This window comes from Meleagris gallopavo, chromosome 10 (genome assembly GCF_000146605.3).
Source record: "Meleagris gallopavo isolate NT-WF06-2002-E0010 breed Aviagen turkey brand Nicholas breeding stock chromosome 10, Turkey_5.1, whole genome shotgun sequence".
Taxonomy (NCBI): domain Eukaryota; kingdom Metazoa; phylum Chordata; class Aves; order Galliformes; family Phasianidae; genus Meleagris; species Meleagris gallopavo.
Window position 1 is genome coordinate 20,503,725 of NC_015020.2, and position 15,564 is coordinate 20,519,288.

At 44.5% G+C, this 15,564-nt stretch overlaps 1 long non-coding RNA gene across 1 annotated transcript; it reads right to left on the reverse strand.

Moving 5' to 3' along the window:
• Positions 1-11: 11 nt before the first annotated feature.
• LOC116216991 lies at positions 12-5,757 on the reverse strand. Its single transcript, XR_004160805.1, has 2 exons — positions 5,228-5,757; positions 12-1,860 (listed from the first exon to the last, which is right to left on the reverse strand). It is a non-coding gene; the product is annotated as an uncharacterized LOC116216991 (long non-coding RNA).
• Between the last annotated feature and the right edge of the window lie 9,807 nt (positions 5,758-15,564).

Sequence of the window (15,564 nt, forward strand, 5' to 3'; positions counted from 1 at the left end):
TTTTTTTTTCTTTTGACAAATTCTTGTGTTCTGACAGGAATCTTCACCCAGGGCATGAGGGTGACTGTAGGGAAGCCCACGCAGATTCTCTCCCAATGCAACAGACAGTCTGGGCTCATGCTTGCCAAATGTTGAGAGCAGCAGCTCAATTTACGAGCCCCAGGAGCACACCACGCTCCAGCTGATGAGCTGCACAGCAGAGGAACCAGGGTTAGCTGAAACACTGCAGGAAAGCAGAGGCACCGATGGGGGCCAGGAGGGCCAGCTGGGCTCAGAGGTGTACAAATGAAACCAAGTACAGTACAGGGAAAAATAAATAAATAAAAATATATATAAATGAAACAAAGTGGGGACTGGGGCTTTTACCCCCTCATCTCCTCACTTTTTAGGGATGAGAAACATTGATCACTCTGCACTGCCTGGGGCTGGCTGAGCTTACAGCAGGAACAACGCCTGCGTGAGCAGGGCACAAACAAAGGTGTGCAAGCAGGGGAGGAGGGGAAAGGTGGGGGGCAAGAAAACCATAAGGGAGGTGAATAAATAAAGTGCAGCAGCAGGAGAGAAATCTTGGAGGAGATGAGGAAAAGAGGAACTTGTCCACAGGGTGTCACTCTTGACCCACACTTGGGTCACACAGACTGGAGATTTCAGTCCCCCAAATGAACCTCCAAGGCAGCAGAAACCTCCAAAAACCAGAGCAACACTACCAGGCAAGCAGCTTGTACCCCTCCTGCCCCACTCCGCATCTTACCTTGGCCTTTCCCAAGGGCAGGATTTGTTTGGGAACCTCCTGTACAGAGGTGGAAGGAAACCCTCATTACCAAACTCTTTTCACCATTCTGCCCCAAGTCTACCACACCATCTTGGCCTATTTTAATTTATTTTGAAATTCCTCTGTCCTCCTATACCATTAGCCTACCTTTTCACTATAGGAAACCTCCTAGATCTCCGGCCCTATCTCCTGGAAGATGCAACAGTACTGCTTTATGGCAAGTTCTGAAGCAGCTTAATTTAAGTGCTGATAAGCTTTAGGTCGTTACTGCTTATTGGAAACAGGTTCTTCAGATTGGTTGGATGGATCCTTTAGTTAAGGAGAAACCCTATGAATTATCACCTTGCTTTCTTTATTGAGCTGCAAGCCATGGGGGGGCAGGAAGGCAAAGCAGGGGCTGAGCCAGCTTAGGGAAGCCTCAAAGCAGAGAGCCCTGATCTGCTCCTGAGCTGATGGGTGTCTGTGCTGCTGTTCCAGCTGGAGGGGCAGTGTACACACCGGGCTCCCCATGGCTATGTAGGGGGATGCAGTCAGCCACCAGGATCAGAAGGGGACACCGATGCTGGGGTCAGCAGCACAGCAGCCACAGCACAGGCTGCAACTTTTACAAAGCATCAGCAGAGCATGAATTATGGCGTGACCTCCTGGCAAGTTTCCTGGAGCAGAGGACACACCAGCAAGAATGTGATCTCTTCTTCCAGGGCTGGTCGGGACAGGATTTGTGTGTAGTGTGTACAGCACATAATTCATCAGACAATCATTTACATAGCATGAGCTCAGCACTGCAGCACTCTCTGGCAGACTGAAATATTCTGCTGGGGACTTGCAGCTCGGTGGGTGCACCACACAAGACAGATACACCCCAAAAGGGATGCTGTCCCCTCGCATGACTCCATGCTTTGCTTGGAGGAGGTGCTCCCAAAAACTCTACATCCATTAATCTCACCTGTCAGCAGCTCCCCCGTTTCTGCAGTGAGCTCAGTGTTTTGCCCCAGGACAGTGATTTTAGGTGTGCTCAGTATAATTTGCACAGTTTTCTTTCAGGCCATCTTCCTTGATGTGGCTGTCCCAAGCTTTTATGGAAACACCTGCAATATGTAAACGCAAAAGTATAAATCTCTGTTATGTGAAAAAAGCAGCTTCGTGAAGCCATAAAAGAATGCAGCCATGTGACTGCAAAACTTCATTTACAAGTATCTAAATATAGATTATAGCAAGCAGCAAACCCAGATTTCAATTTTAAAAGCGAGGGCACAGGGGAGAGTGCAGAGTCAGCACTTCTTAAATAAGAAGTTCTTCTCGTACTAATTCATTTACAGAGGCATCTTCTTTTGACACAGCAAATTTGCATTACTGAATCCTGATCACAGAGACATAAAGATTTTTATGGGAGTCGGAAATAGCCTCCGTGCAGGCACTGCTGCACCACTGCCGACCTCTGCGCCCAGACAAGGACACTTTGCACCAAGGGAGCTGTGCAGGATTTGCTCCTCCGTGTGCTGGTATTTCCCTCCAGGGAGAGGTTCTGCTGTGCAAGAAAGCCCTCTACTCTGAGGGACCTGCTGGAAGAAACACTGAACACTCTCTGCAGTGGGCAATGCTGGATATTGAAAGGAACTAGAGAGATTTGCTGTAATTACCAATGGACAGAAATGCTTTTTTGCATCTAGAATATTTCCCCAGACAATCTGACCTGCACTGAAGGGCAAGCAAAGCACCCACTACAACAGCCTAGAATGAATACAGATTCTGTGTGGAAGGCAAATGTACTCAGCTGAGACCATCTCATTCCATTTTGACTCCCTGGTTCCAGTTTGCCCAAACTGCTTTCCAGCACCAGAATCTGCCCATGGTCACGTGAGGGGAGCAGGGGCATGCAGGCAGGCTGGCTGTATCCTCCATTTCTCCTGCCTTCACCTTCACAGAATCATTATGGTTGGAAAGGACTGCTAAAGTGACCAGGTCCAACCACCAACCCAACCCAAAATTCCCACTGGCTGTTTCCCTCAATGCCACATCCTCACAGTTTGTGAACACCTCCAGGAACAGTGAGTCCACCACCTCCCTGTGCCAGTGCCTGGCTTCTCTTCACCTCCACCTATATCTCCGCCATTTGAGATACTTAAGCATCCCACATGTCATTGCATGTCATTCTATTGCCATTCTCTTGGCTGCTCTTAAACACCGTACTAAACTTTTTCAGATCTTTCTTCTAGCCTCACAGTTTCCATAGAAATACATTTTAAATTTAGGAGAAGTCAACTGCCCCTTGAAAATCACTGAAAACACAGCAGGCACAATGGCAAGTCCTATCACACCCACCCTGATAAAGCAGTGGAGCAGTTCTTTGGGGACCGGTGATGCTCTGGATTTGCACAGGGGCAAGGTCACATTAGAATCATAGAATCCTTTGTGTTGGAAGGGACCTTTAAATGTCATCTAGTCTGACTCCCCATTAAGCTTTGACAGCCAAAACTCTGATAGCCTCAAAGTAGCCTTGCTGTGAGTCTATGAGAACTGCCTCCTGCCCAGCTCACAGCCAAGACCTGGATCCAGATGCAAAAAAAGGATGTGCTTGGAGAAAGAACTCGTCCTCCTTGGGTAGGGGCAAATCACAATCCCAGCCATCTCACCCAAATTATTAAAGAACACTTTTCACTCTTTCATTCTTATTCAATGATTTGATTTGATAGATTTAATGAACACTAACTGGCACTTGTTTTCAGCTAAATGCAGAAATGCTGCTCTTTTTTTTTTGCATAGGAAAAATGAAGTCACAACTGTCGTGTGATTGATGAGACATATAGCGGGACATCATGGTATATTCTCAGATCAGGGCTTTCACCTGAGGCTTGATCGATGTGAGCAAATGGAGTTCAGCACGTTGGTGTGACCCTTAAGCAACCCAGAACAGCTGTGTTTTGATTGCCCCCATCAAATCTTCCAGTAGCCAACCTGAAATTTTCCCTTGGAAAATTTGAGTTTGTACAGTAGTTTCCTTTTCTTTCAATTAAAAAAAATCTAAAAACCAAACAATTAAACAAAAACAAACAAAAAAACAAAAAAAAAAAAAAACCAACACAATCTGCTCTCCACAGCAAGCCATTTTCCATGCAGACTTTTATGAACATGGCATGCAGGCTCTTGTTCATCTCTGGTGAAAATACACAGCTAATGATGGTGACTCTGTTGAAAAGCAGAGTTTCGTAGCTGAGAGTTTGCTCTACTAAATAGTGTTATTGTGCTCTTTGTATCTGTCATAGTTTCCATGGAAATAAATAGGAGGCATTACTTTCAGAATGATTTAGAAGATTCAGCATGTGATTAAAACAGATTCTACATTTAGTCTTTAAAAACCCCATTGTATTAGCAGCAACTTTCAGTGCTCACATCCATCCTCACCAGCATTATGAGTACTTTCTGCCATGGTGTTTGGCTAAAAAACTCCACTGGACAACCAGAAATATTTCAGCCACCTCAACATGGAGTAGGAAGAAGCAGAAGCCAACAGAAGGGAGGATGCATTCCAAAAATTATCCACAGCATCAAGGACCAAATGTCAGGAGACAACCCTCCAACCAGAAGGATGAGCAGAGGCTGTCACGCCTCCATCACCGGGGAAGATGCAGCTACTCATACTCCAAAGCCAGGCTTCTCCCAGCCACCTAGCACACAGTGGTGACATATAAACTGCATATGTATACATCCAACAATCGCCTGTTAACTATAAAACAAGTAACAACATAATTATACTTACTCATACGTGAATTATACTTTACTACTGTTTCCACTGGACTCACTCCGTAATTACAATAACTAGGGAAAACCAACCCATTGTTTTTGCCATGAGCAATTAATGCAGGTTACCAACATGATCGTTATCCAGGGCCAATGCTAACATTGGCACCTAACTGTGTTATTCATCTTTCATTTGTGGCTCCCCAGTAATGAAAGCTCTGCCTAACATTACATGTCCACAAGCACGAGAAACAAATTGCATCAAAACTCAACCATACTACTTAAAGGAGAACCCAAGGAACAGATATCCACAAAGCACTGTGACTTATTTCTACCTATTTTTGATTTTGGCCAAAGGGTAGAGCTGGTTCACTCTTGCTCAGCAGGACAGGTTGAGGATGGGCACCTCTGGTGTCCCTGGGGCTTCCTCTGCCCCTTGGATGTGGTTTCCTTATTGCTCCTCTCCAGCCACCATCTGAATGCACAGCTGCAGCTATCTTGGATGCCACAAAAGCTAAAGTCCCCTGATGATAACTGAGTGTCTGCTAATGCTTCTTAAGCAGCAGGATTTCATCCATGGCATGTTTCCCTTTACACTGTAGGCTCAAGCCTTAGTGCCTCTCCATGTCATCTTTTCATCGCCATATCTTAAGCCACTGCCCAGATGGCTGTTGGCAGGTTGGGTGCCCCATCCAAATCCCACATCACCCAACTCACTTCCATGGCAGAGAAACAGCTGCCTCTGTGGGGAACATCTCTTTCTCTTGGGACTCTGCACTGCTGATTTCTTCCGTCTACGTAACATTTCAGACCCATCGGTCTCTGACCTACAAAAAACAAAAATTGGGTTTTTACAACACCAGAAATTGGCATCTCGTTGGTCACTTGCTCCTCATTTGGGGCAAGGAAAAGCACAGGCAATAACTCCTTAAAGTACAGCATTATTTCAGCTATTGCATGTAAAAATGTTGTCAGGCAATCATATGTAACTTGGTGTTATTTTCTCAAGCTAGCAGGGCAAAAAATAGTTATAATGAATTTGTGTGAAATACATTGAAAATAAGGCTCAAAAGTACAGCAGGTGGGGTCAGACCTTTCCACTCCTTTTCAGCACTTTTGGCATATGGACGCACACCTCCTCCCACCTGGGCAATCAAAGGACAATCATGAGGCCAGGACAAAGCAGCAGGTGGGTATTGGAGCTGGAAAAGTGAGCTCCTCAGGGATATGCTTTTCATGGGGAGGAGCCTTCCTACAGCCCAACCTGTGTGTAGGAGAACAGGATGTACAGATCTGACCTCAGAGCTGTGTTCAGGATATATACGGGTTTTTAAAATGGCAGCTCAAAGAGCCATAATGAAACACAGCAAGATTATTGCTGTACCAGAAGCCACATGCACAAAGCTGCAGTCCTGCAAGTGAACCTTAGCTAGCTAAGACTTCATGGCCTTTCAAAACAAAGCCTCATTAGTCTAATTTAGATGCATCAGCCAGACATTTGGTCTTCTTATCATTAGGAGGTGTTAACGGTAGCCTGCAGGCATCTTTCACCCCAGCGTGTTTCAGGTCCTACCTCCACGCCTGAACAAATGATAGCTCCACACTCTCACCTGTCTTTGCCACCTGTCCCAACATTTTCACGGGCACAAGACAAAGTTTTGTGCAATTCAATCCTAGACCACTTTATTTCAAGTCTGGAAAAAGAAAAAAAAAAAGTATATGCCAGAACACAGAGGGATCTTCAGATTTAAAATAACATAGTTTTAACTGCATTGGAGGCAGCTCCTGGCTATTGCTGCCTCCTCCCACCCCCTGAGCCACTAGACAGAGGGCACCTGCCCCAAAGGTGCCCCACAACCAAAGAGCACACCAAAGCTGTTTTCTATTTCAGGCCAGAATTATGGATTTTGCTCTATGCCGTAATTTCCCATACCTGATCCTTCAACGCCCAATCTTTCCCTTACTTCCAGCATCCCCACATAATTCATCTTCTTTCCCCATCACATATTCATTGGATGCTGTGCAAACAAGTGCAGATTTAAAGTGTCCCCGTAACATTTTACTTATTCTGTGACTTAATAATAAAAAGAGCGCTGAATAGAAAGGCTAGAGTTCAATTTCTGGGCTCTACTGCCATTTGCAACCTGCACTCTCCCACAGCTCCTTGCATGAAATACAGCCACCTATTCAGCTTTATGCTAGCTCCGGAGCCATAAAACTGTACTTTGCCAGAGGAATTTTAAATCGTTCGACACCGATGCAGAGATCTTTAAAAAACAAATTTAGAAACATAAAAAGTGAGGATTGAAGTGAAACTTTTGGGCTTTACTAAGTGAGTCTGCAAATTCTCCATCCTTACAGAGGAAATTTTCACCCACTTTCAGCAGTGAAATGGAATACTATTTCTGATGAAGATTTTTACTGAATTTGCCTGAAGGCCCCCAAAATGCAAAACTGGGCAAATGAGAATTAAAAAAAAAAAAGAAGAAAGAATGAGGTGGAAATATTCACCATTTCGGTGAATTTGGACTGCTCTACTCCCAACTGTGCTCATGGGCAGAGAACAGCTGGCTCTGCTCTTCCACCAGCACCACTCACTGCAGCCTATGGACATCAGGATGTGGCCCAGTGCTCCATGGAACAGCACCAGGTGTGGGTATCCCATTGTATGGAGGAGGTTTGTTATTTGCAAGGTGTCATGATGCACTGCACAGGGCACGGAGCGAGTGCCTCCTGTGTCCCACCGTGTGCCACTTGTCAGTCCTCCACCAAGTGCCTGTGTTCTCTGTGCTCACTTTGCCTTATTGCCTTGGATCAGTGCTCCCTGGAGAACAGCCCACTCCCTTGCTGTGCAGAGCACCTCGGAGGCTCAGCTGCACCTGCGTCTCTAGGAGCAAAATGAAGCAATTAGAAATTGTTACTCTAATTTTTGGCAATTTCACGCAGAATTTCTGTTTCTCTTCAAAGCTAAAGGTCAATGATTAATTCAAAACTTAAGTTTTCCCCAAAATTATGGGCTGGGGAAACAATGCAGAGGCAACAAGCCCAATTCAGCCCTGGGTTAAACCTTTGCAAACCTGAAGAAACTCACTCCATTCACACAAAGTCTCTGCTTTCTTCTGGCTTTTTCCAGGGCTGTTGCAAGGGATGTAGCTTTAGGACTGCTTGCCATGGACTGAGTGGGTTCAGACAGCCCATGTGGGGCTGTAGCCACCCTGTGCAGTAGGAATGAATCCTCAGACAGGCAGTTATCTCTGTAACCCACCTGGGTTGCTGAAATACTGGAAGAGGAGACACTTGTGGCTGATGGATATGATCTTCACCTGCTCCGTAGAGCCACATATGCATTGCCCTCCCACTCGGATGGGCTGAGCTGGACACCAGCACTCAGCCCTGGAAGCTCTGTGCTACCAAAATCCTTTCAATATAGGGATTTGCGATGCATCAGATGATGTGCTGATATAAACCACCCTCAGTGAAGGCACTGTGGGCACAGCTACGTGCAAGAAACAGCACAAGTTTTAGCAGAAGGCAGATTTTACATTATGGTCATCGCTGTGTTTTTATTATTAATGTGTCTTGAAAAATAAGATGTTTAGCTAAGCTTACTAATTCTTTGAAACTCAAATCATTTTAGCTGTCTAACCTTGTTCAGGATAATTATTTCTATCCATTATCCATCATGCTAAAAAATGACAGCTCTGGGACAAGGAGGCTTTTCAAGCAAATGTTTTAAGACAGTGTTTTAGGTTGCAGGCACTGGCAAATGTTAATTAAATTAGATAAACAATGACTCAGAGTGGCTGTGCTATACTGGAGAGAAGGATGGGAGGTAATGGGGGAAGGAATTTGGCAGCTCAAAGGTCGAAGCAGCTTTTTTGGAACCAAGAATCTGTCCCTTGATCAAGTATCTTGCCTGAATTCAGCAGGATCAAAAGAAACGCTGCCCTTTTACTTTTACACCTTCAGACAGCGTTTACGTGGGCTTGCTGAGCGCATTCCTGCCAGGCTGTGTGGTGTGTCTACCTGACCAAGGTCCTCCGGGGCCACCCGCCAGCCTGTGCCATGCAGCCACATCGTGGGATGAACTTCATCCTCCGTCAAGTGCTCAGTTTCTCAGCTAGGACCTGTCCTGCAATCGATGATCCAGAATACAGCACAATGCCACCTCATCACCTTGTGAAACTGCTCCGGCTGTGTGCAACATTTGGAAAATCAAAACACCCAAGAGGAGATTTTCCAACCAGAGTCATTGCACTAAGGATTTCAAGTCAAGTACTTGGTTTGGAGTTTTCCATGTGCTCAAAGAGGGGAGGCAGAGGATGATACTCAGCTCTGCTGTGAAAACGGGTGATGTTGATGAGAAGGGAAGCTGGCATCCCAGGCTGAGCTTTCTTAGGTCCTGCACGATGAGGGGCTTGCTCTTGGGAGGATTTGTTTTGCCACTGCACCCCTCGGGTGCCACTCTATAGGGCTGGTATGAAGGGAAGAAAGTCACACAGCACATATAATACATAATTTAAACTGCGTTAAAAGAGTATATGGACCAAATTTAGAAGTTGATAAGTTTTGATATCTTGTAGCTCCCAACAGAGGCTTTCATGCTTGTCGCAGAGGTCTCAAGGGTTGCTGACTGCTTCCTTTTACCCTCAAGTACAGCAGGAGCTGCTGGACCCTCCACATCACCCACCTGCTCAGGTACATCTGGTCCTGCAGGGAACAGACAGCATTCTTGCTGTGGCCAGGGAGCCAAGGCTGAGTAACAAACCACCCGTGAGCAAGACAGCCAGCTACAGCCCTCCCAGATGAAACCCAGAAGCTGCTCAGCTATTCCAGCCCCTGCAAATCTCAGGTCATGTTCCTTCAAGCATGCAGCTGACTCGTGCTTCTTTCTGAAAACAGCAGTACTGCGGTCCCACGCAGCACAAAGTCCCCATGGAGGACCCACTCACCCTCAGCATCACCACGATTCAGCCAACGGTTGGGCTTTACACTATGGAGATACAGCTCCGACCCAAACTTTTTTCACCTGCTCTGATCATTTCAGCTCTTCTGGGACACACACCTTCATGCCACTGTCCAACTAATTAGTTGCTTCACTGGCTGCATTCTGCAATTCTTTAGTGATGGGTCCCCATCTGACATCTTATGACAACTGATTAGTAAAGTAGGCCACGAGTTTAAGAAATATGCAATTTGGGCACCACTTACTATTAACTATTTGCTTGCTCTTTTTTTTTCTTCTTTTTTATAAGAGACTGTTTCTCTTGAAAGTAAGTATGAAAGGATGAGAAAAAGTTGATGAATTGGCAATTTTTCAAAGCAACATGCTGTAAATTTAATGCCTTGGATTAATAAAACACTCTGAAGAGGCAATAAGGGAGTGTATGTCCTTACTGCAATGCCATATTTTACAGAACTCTGGGTATCAAAGCAACATTCAGAATTGCTGTTCTATCCTGTAGTTTGGGGCCAGAACCATAGGCAAGTTAATCAATTAGTTGGAACTTAGTCAAAACAAACTGTTTCCAGCCCAGGTCCCCCCTGCCAACAGAGCAGAAAAGAAACAATAAGTAGAATTTTGAGGTTTACACACGACAAAAAGTCCTCTCCAGGTTAAAAGGATATCAGCACGCTACAGCACAACAGTGGTTAAATGTCGTAGAAGATTTGACTGCACTTGGTCTGGGATTTGCTCTCGCTTGAGAGCTGGTCAAACCAATCTTTCCAAAACACTGACTTCTGAACTTTTGCCAGAGGTGCCTCTCTCCGGTGACCACGCGGGCGGATTTACCCAGCGACATGTTAAACCTGTCAGCTCCGAGTAAGCAGAAAAGTGTGCACCCGTCGTGGGGAGGGTGGTTAAAGGCACAGCGTTTCCTTTGCTGGGTGAGCTGGAGGACTTCTGTGTGCACCAGGGGGATGGGGAACATTTGGGAAGAGAGGTAGGACTCCACTGCCGGCAGGATGGAACACACTCTGCTGGGGTGGAGAGCAATGTGATGCACAATCCGGCTTTGGGGAAGTCTGATGCAGCTCCTTGTGGTTCCCATGGGCCCTGTCTCTGTCACCAGAGAGCAGAGCTCAGCGCTGCCTCTGCTCCCTGTGAGGATCTGCAGGCTGCCATGAAGAGCTATAGGGCTGCCATGAGGAGCTGTAGGGCCACCACTCAGCCTCTCTTCTCTGGGCTGAACAAAGAGTCAAGGTGTGATATGGAAAGGTGCCAGCCTAGCACAAACTGGACTCACACCAGACCTGCCACCACTCTGCTGCCACAAGCTCAAGGTCCTCTCCTGGAAACAGAGAGAAAGAAGATCCTTCTAGGTCTCACTGCATTTATATATCACTCCTTACACTGGGCACTGACAATCTCACCTGCAAGAGGCAACTTGAGTCCAGAGCAAAGTCTGAGCCTATATCTTTACCCTGGGGTATCAAATTAGCCAAGACACTCCTCCAGCTCTTTAGTATTTACATGCAAGCAAGTGTAAGTGTTCTCTGTGCTGGCAAGGCACAGAAAACATGCATCTCTATTTTTCAACTTACACAGTCATGCCAATACCAAGATGAATTTACCAATGCTGAGACAAGATGAGCCGAAACACACACAGCAGGTAGGTGAAGCTGAACCCAAGATGTCGTTATGCACAGGAGACAATTTGGAAAATTTTATGGCTAAGGAACACAGTTGTGATTGAGACCACATCTCAAAAATAGGTGAAGAATGCACAAGCACGTTCAGCTCTCACATAGCAGCAATTATCACTTCCAGCCATCTCCAGTTGGCTGGGAGACTGCATCCTGTGCTGGCAGATACTGACCTGGCCTTAAGCTTTTCACGCTTTGGTCACTTGGTTGTATTACAGAAAACCGATATACCTGGGCATGAAGCCTTCAACACTTGGGAAACTCCAAATAGCACAACATGTTAGAGAAAACCTCTTCAGTGATAGGCACTGCCACAAATACATCCCGTCTATGCTCAGCTGTCTACAGTAGATTCAGATTTTAGATTTGGAGACATTCAAGTTTTTGGCTCCTTTCTTTCTGATTCTCCTTGGCCTGAAGCTAGGATATCTAAAAAACTGCATGAGACTATTGCATAAAGGCTATGGTCAGGAATTGTGTTTCTCAAGCACAGTAGAAGTCTTTACAGTAGGAAGAACACTCATCTAGGTTGGAGATTGAACTTTTGTGTAGACATGGTACAAACTGGTTTAATCTTAGATAACTGTGTGTGCTGTAAACAGAAGTCATCCCATCCAGTCAAGAGTGCTTGTAATTGCTTGATGAATACGTGGAATAAAATTAAATACATCAGAAATACTTTGGAAGATGACCCTCAGCAGTTTCAATTAGAATTCAGTTGCAGTTACCCCTCTTATTGGAATTCACAGCTCATGCAGACCCCACCTTCATTCAAAGCAGATGTAAACATATAAAAGTTGTGAGCTCCTGCAAGAGAGTCAGCAAACTGCATACAAAGAGTATTTCCAAGTGATGTTTTTTCTGTCTCTCATTTACAGCCAGAGTTAACAGAAAGTCAATGTTAAGTTTGTTTCAGATGAGTAAAAACTAGACCACTACATTTGCTCAGACCTGCCAGGAATGGTTAGGTCTCACCAAGGTGAGATCTCACTTCTCCCAGATCTGAGGATTTTGAACACAGATCAAAGAATCCTGTCTGTAATAACAGGAAAAGTACAGATATCAGTGGCTTGAAGGTGAATCATAAAAAACTTGTTTTCTGCTTTACTCCTTGATTTGTCTGAATAATGCCAGTAAAAAGGAGAAGCTGCTAATACCTGGCCAAAGAAAAGAGCATATGAATATCTCTTCTAATATGTCCTCGTAAAGAGGACTCTGTTAGAGATACCATAAAATGCAATTTTGTCAAAGAAATTTGTTTTTGTGAGCTATAAATGTGTGTTTGGTCAGAGTTTTGGCAGACAACTCAAGCTAGTTTGTGTCCTATGTGAGCCTTTTACGTCATGCCCTAGAAACAACAACAGCTGTTAATTATTTATCAGCTGATGAACATTGGCCTGTTAATTGCAAAACATTATAAAATAGATTAAGCAGAAAAGCTTGATATGTATGCAAGCAGGGTTTTTTGCTCTGTTTTGTATGTGACTTGATTAAATAAGTAACTTCAGGTCTGCTTAGTTTTCAAGGATTGGCTTCGCCAGGGATTTGATCTCAGAAGCTGCAAAGATAAGTTTGCTAAAAATAGGAAGATTTTTAAGATACTGAGCTTTTTGAGACCTTATCACCAACTCTAATCTGTTGTGAAGACGAACTCTCTAAAATCTCCAGAGTACCATGCTTTGAACCAAAACAACTAATGTTCTAATGGAAGGGGAAGCACTGATATGTAAGAAGATCACAAGATTCAAAAGATTGTTTTCTCCATCCTTCTTCCTGACAAGTCTCAGTATTTATGTAAAATGTGATATTATTGTCTTTCAATACTAGCCATGCATAAGAGCATTTGAGACAGTAACTCATTCTGCTTGTTCCTCAGTTTGTCTGTAGATAAGAAAACCATGGTTGACTCTACTAGTCAAATAAAATGTTCCAATCTTTCCTAGCATTTCCATTGTGCCAGTAGTGTATTTTCATCCTATTAGGTTGGCCCATTTTATGATAGTCTGTTCCATGTGGTTATTCTGGAGTGAGGTGTAAGTATATATAAGAGGTGTTTCTATGGGCTGTGCATGACTAGCTGGCAAAGGATCTCCATGAAGTTGTCCTTTCCGTGCTATACCATGCAAGCATTTTTTGCTGTGCATTAGAACAAGTGGTCGGGTTTAACATTGAAATAAGCCAGTATAGTTGCCCATGTTAATCTGCTTGCCAATGTCACCCATCATGTAGGCTCTGTTCTCTTGCTGTGCTATCAGTGTCATTGATTTTGGGGCTGAACAGAGGAATCTTAAACTCTGAACTGTGATGTATGTTCTCCTTCACCTTTTAAGGAGAAAGGTGATTTTTCATGCCCAACTTGGACATCCTGAGAGGCCTGCATTCATCAACTGAAACACAATCAGGTGGATTTTACTCCAGCATTTGAGTTGATTGATTGGGCTACATGGAATCAATGATACACACCAGTTATGAAGAGCAATAGAGGAAGAGATCCGAGTGGATTTAGGAGCTGTCCCAACTGCAAAACTCTGAATAAAGTTTTCTTCATGGGTCTGAAAAGCAGAGGATACTCTGGCAGCATGCAAAAGGAAATCAGAAGCAGTCCCAAAGGCAGTGATTCCCTTCCTTCAGGACTTCGTCTTACCTGCTGGGAAGGGCACGAGACCAAGGGCTCTGAGGAACTTTCTGCCATTCCTATCCACTGCACTCACTGGAGCATTTTCTCTCTCTTGCATTGCATTCTGGTACAGTAAGGCTTTGGGTCAGCAGCCTCCAAAGAAAAACCTTAGGTCTTTCCAGAGAGTCAGGCCAAGTCATAACCATCCCCTATGGAAACAAGAAAATGCCAAAACAGATGCACGCAAGCTCGGTATTAGGAAAGAGGGAAGAGTGGGAACAGCATGGTTGTCAGTTGTTATTCTGAACAGGATAGGGGAGTCCTACAGACCCTGAATTAAAAGGAAACTAACCTAAACTTTCAGTGCAAGTTGTGGGACCAACACTTGATAGGCTAAAGCAATATGCACATGCAACAGTTTGAAAACAAGACAGCTCTGCGCCGCACAGCCACCCAGACAGAAAACAAATGAGCTCCTCAGAGCCGCTCTCCTGGAAGCTTTCGGCTCTGAGTCAGACCCCAGCTGAGCGCACAGCCAAGGTGTGGCTGTGGGGAGGCTGACATCCCACAGCCAGGACACGGAGCTGGAGGAGCAGGGCCAAGCCTGTGCCTCTTGCCGTGGAGTGACCACCAGACTCAGCCGAGTGGACGGTGTTGGAAAGGGGCCACAGCTCACAAAATCCTGAAAACGGTTAAATGGGCTGCACATGTGGCACAGTGCTCCTGGAGTGATGAACTTAAAATGCTGTGTTCTGTTTAAATAATAAATGTTGTGTGTTGTTTTTTGCTGTTCGGTTGTTTTTTGTTTTGTTTTGTTTTGTTTTTTTTTAAACAGAGCTTGTGCAGCCTGCAAATTGTCTTCAAGAACAGAAAATCCCCGATTGCTCTACGTATACAATCACCCTGACCACTGGGCTTCGGCCTCTACACCAGAGCAGAACTAGGGCAAAAATAAAACTATATTTATAAAAATATCCTCTGTGTAAGATACCCCTACACCGTTTCCTTTGGCTTCTGGTCTCAGAGAGGCTGATCTCTGAATTTCATAGGTACAGCTCAGATCTCTGAATGCTCCTCATGTTCTTAATCACGTCTGCTCCAGAGATGAGGCTATGAATAATTAACTATGCCTCCAACATTACAGTCATAGATTATGGTGGTGGTGACTTGTGGACTGCCATGCGCAGCATAAACCATTTAGGAAACTCTGTTATCCACTTTCCCTTTATATTTGTCTTGCAATCACTTACCGCTTAAAAGGGTAAATCTTTCATAGCTTTAATTAAAGCATTTAAAATAATTTACACTGAAATTGTATGTGCTTGGGTCTGTCAAAATTGATGCTTTAATAACATGTCATCCCTTTTTTCGATTGCCCTGAAATCTGTTAAAATTACCACTAATCTAATTGGGAACAAAGTTGTCAAATGCATGCAGCTCTGACAGTTTGTCTTTCTGCAAACTGCCGACAGATTGCAAGTTACGCATGTGTTGAGCAGATGGGTAAGTTAAAAGGAACACAAAAAAAAGCAATTTATTAAATCACCTGGAACCAGCAGCTCCATTCCAAAAATAGTGAGAATGAAATATAGCAAGAGCTAGGAGAGTTGGCACTGGAATATGCCAGAAGGTACCAGTTACAAAACAAGATAAACATTTTGAGAAGCCTCAGCTGTGTTGCAGAATAATGAGGCGTTATTTAACCCGATATAGATTACCAGCAGAAATTAATTTAGGGTGCAGGGTTTTTGTGAGAGTGTGTGAGTGTGTGAGTTTGTGCGTGTGTTTT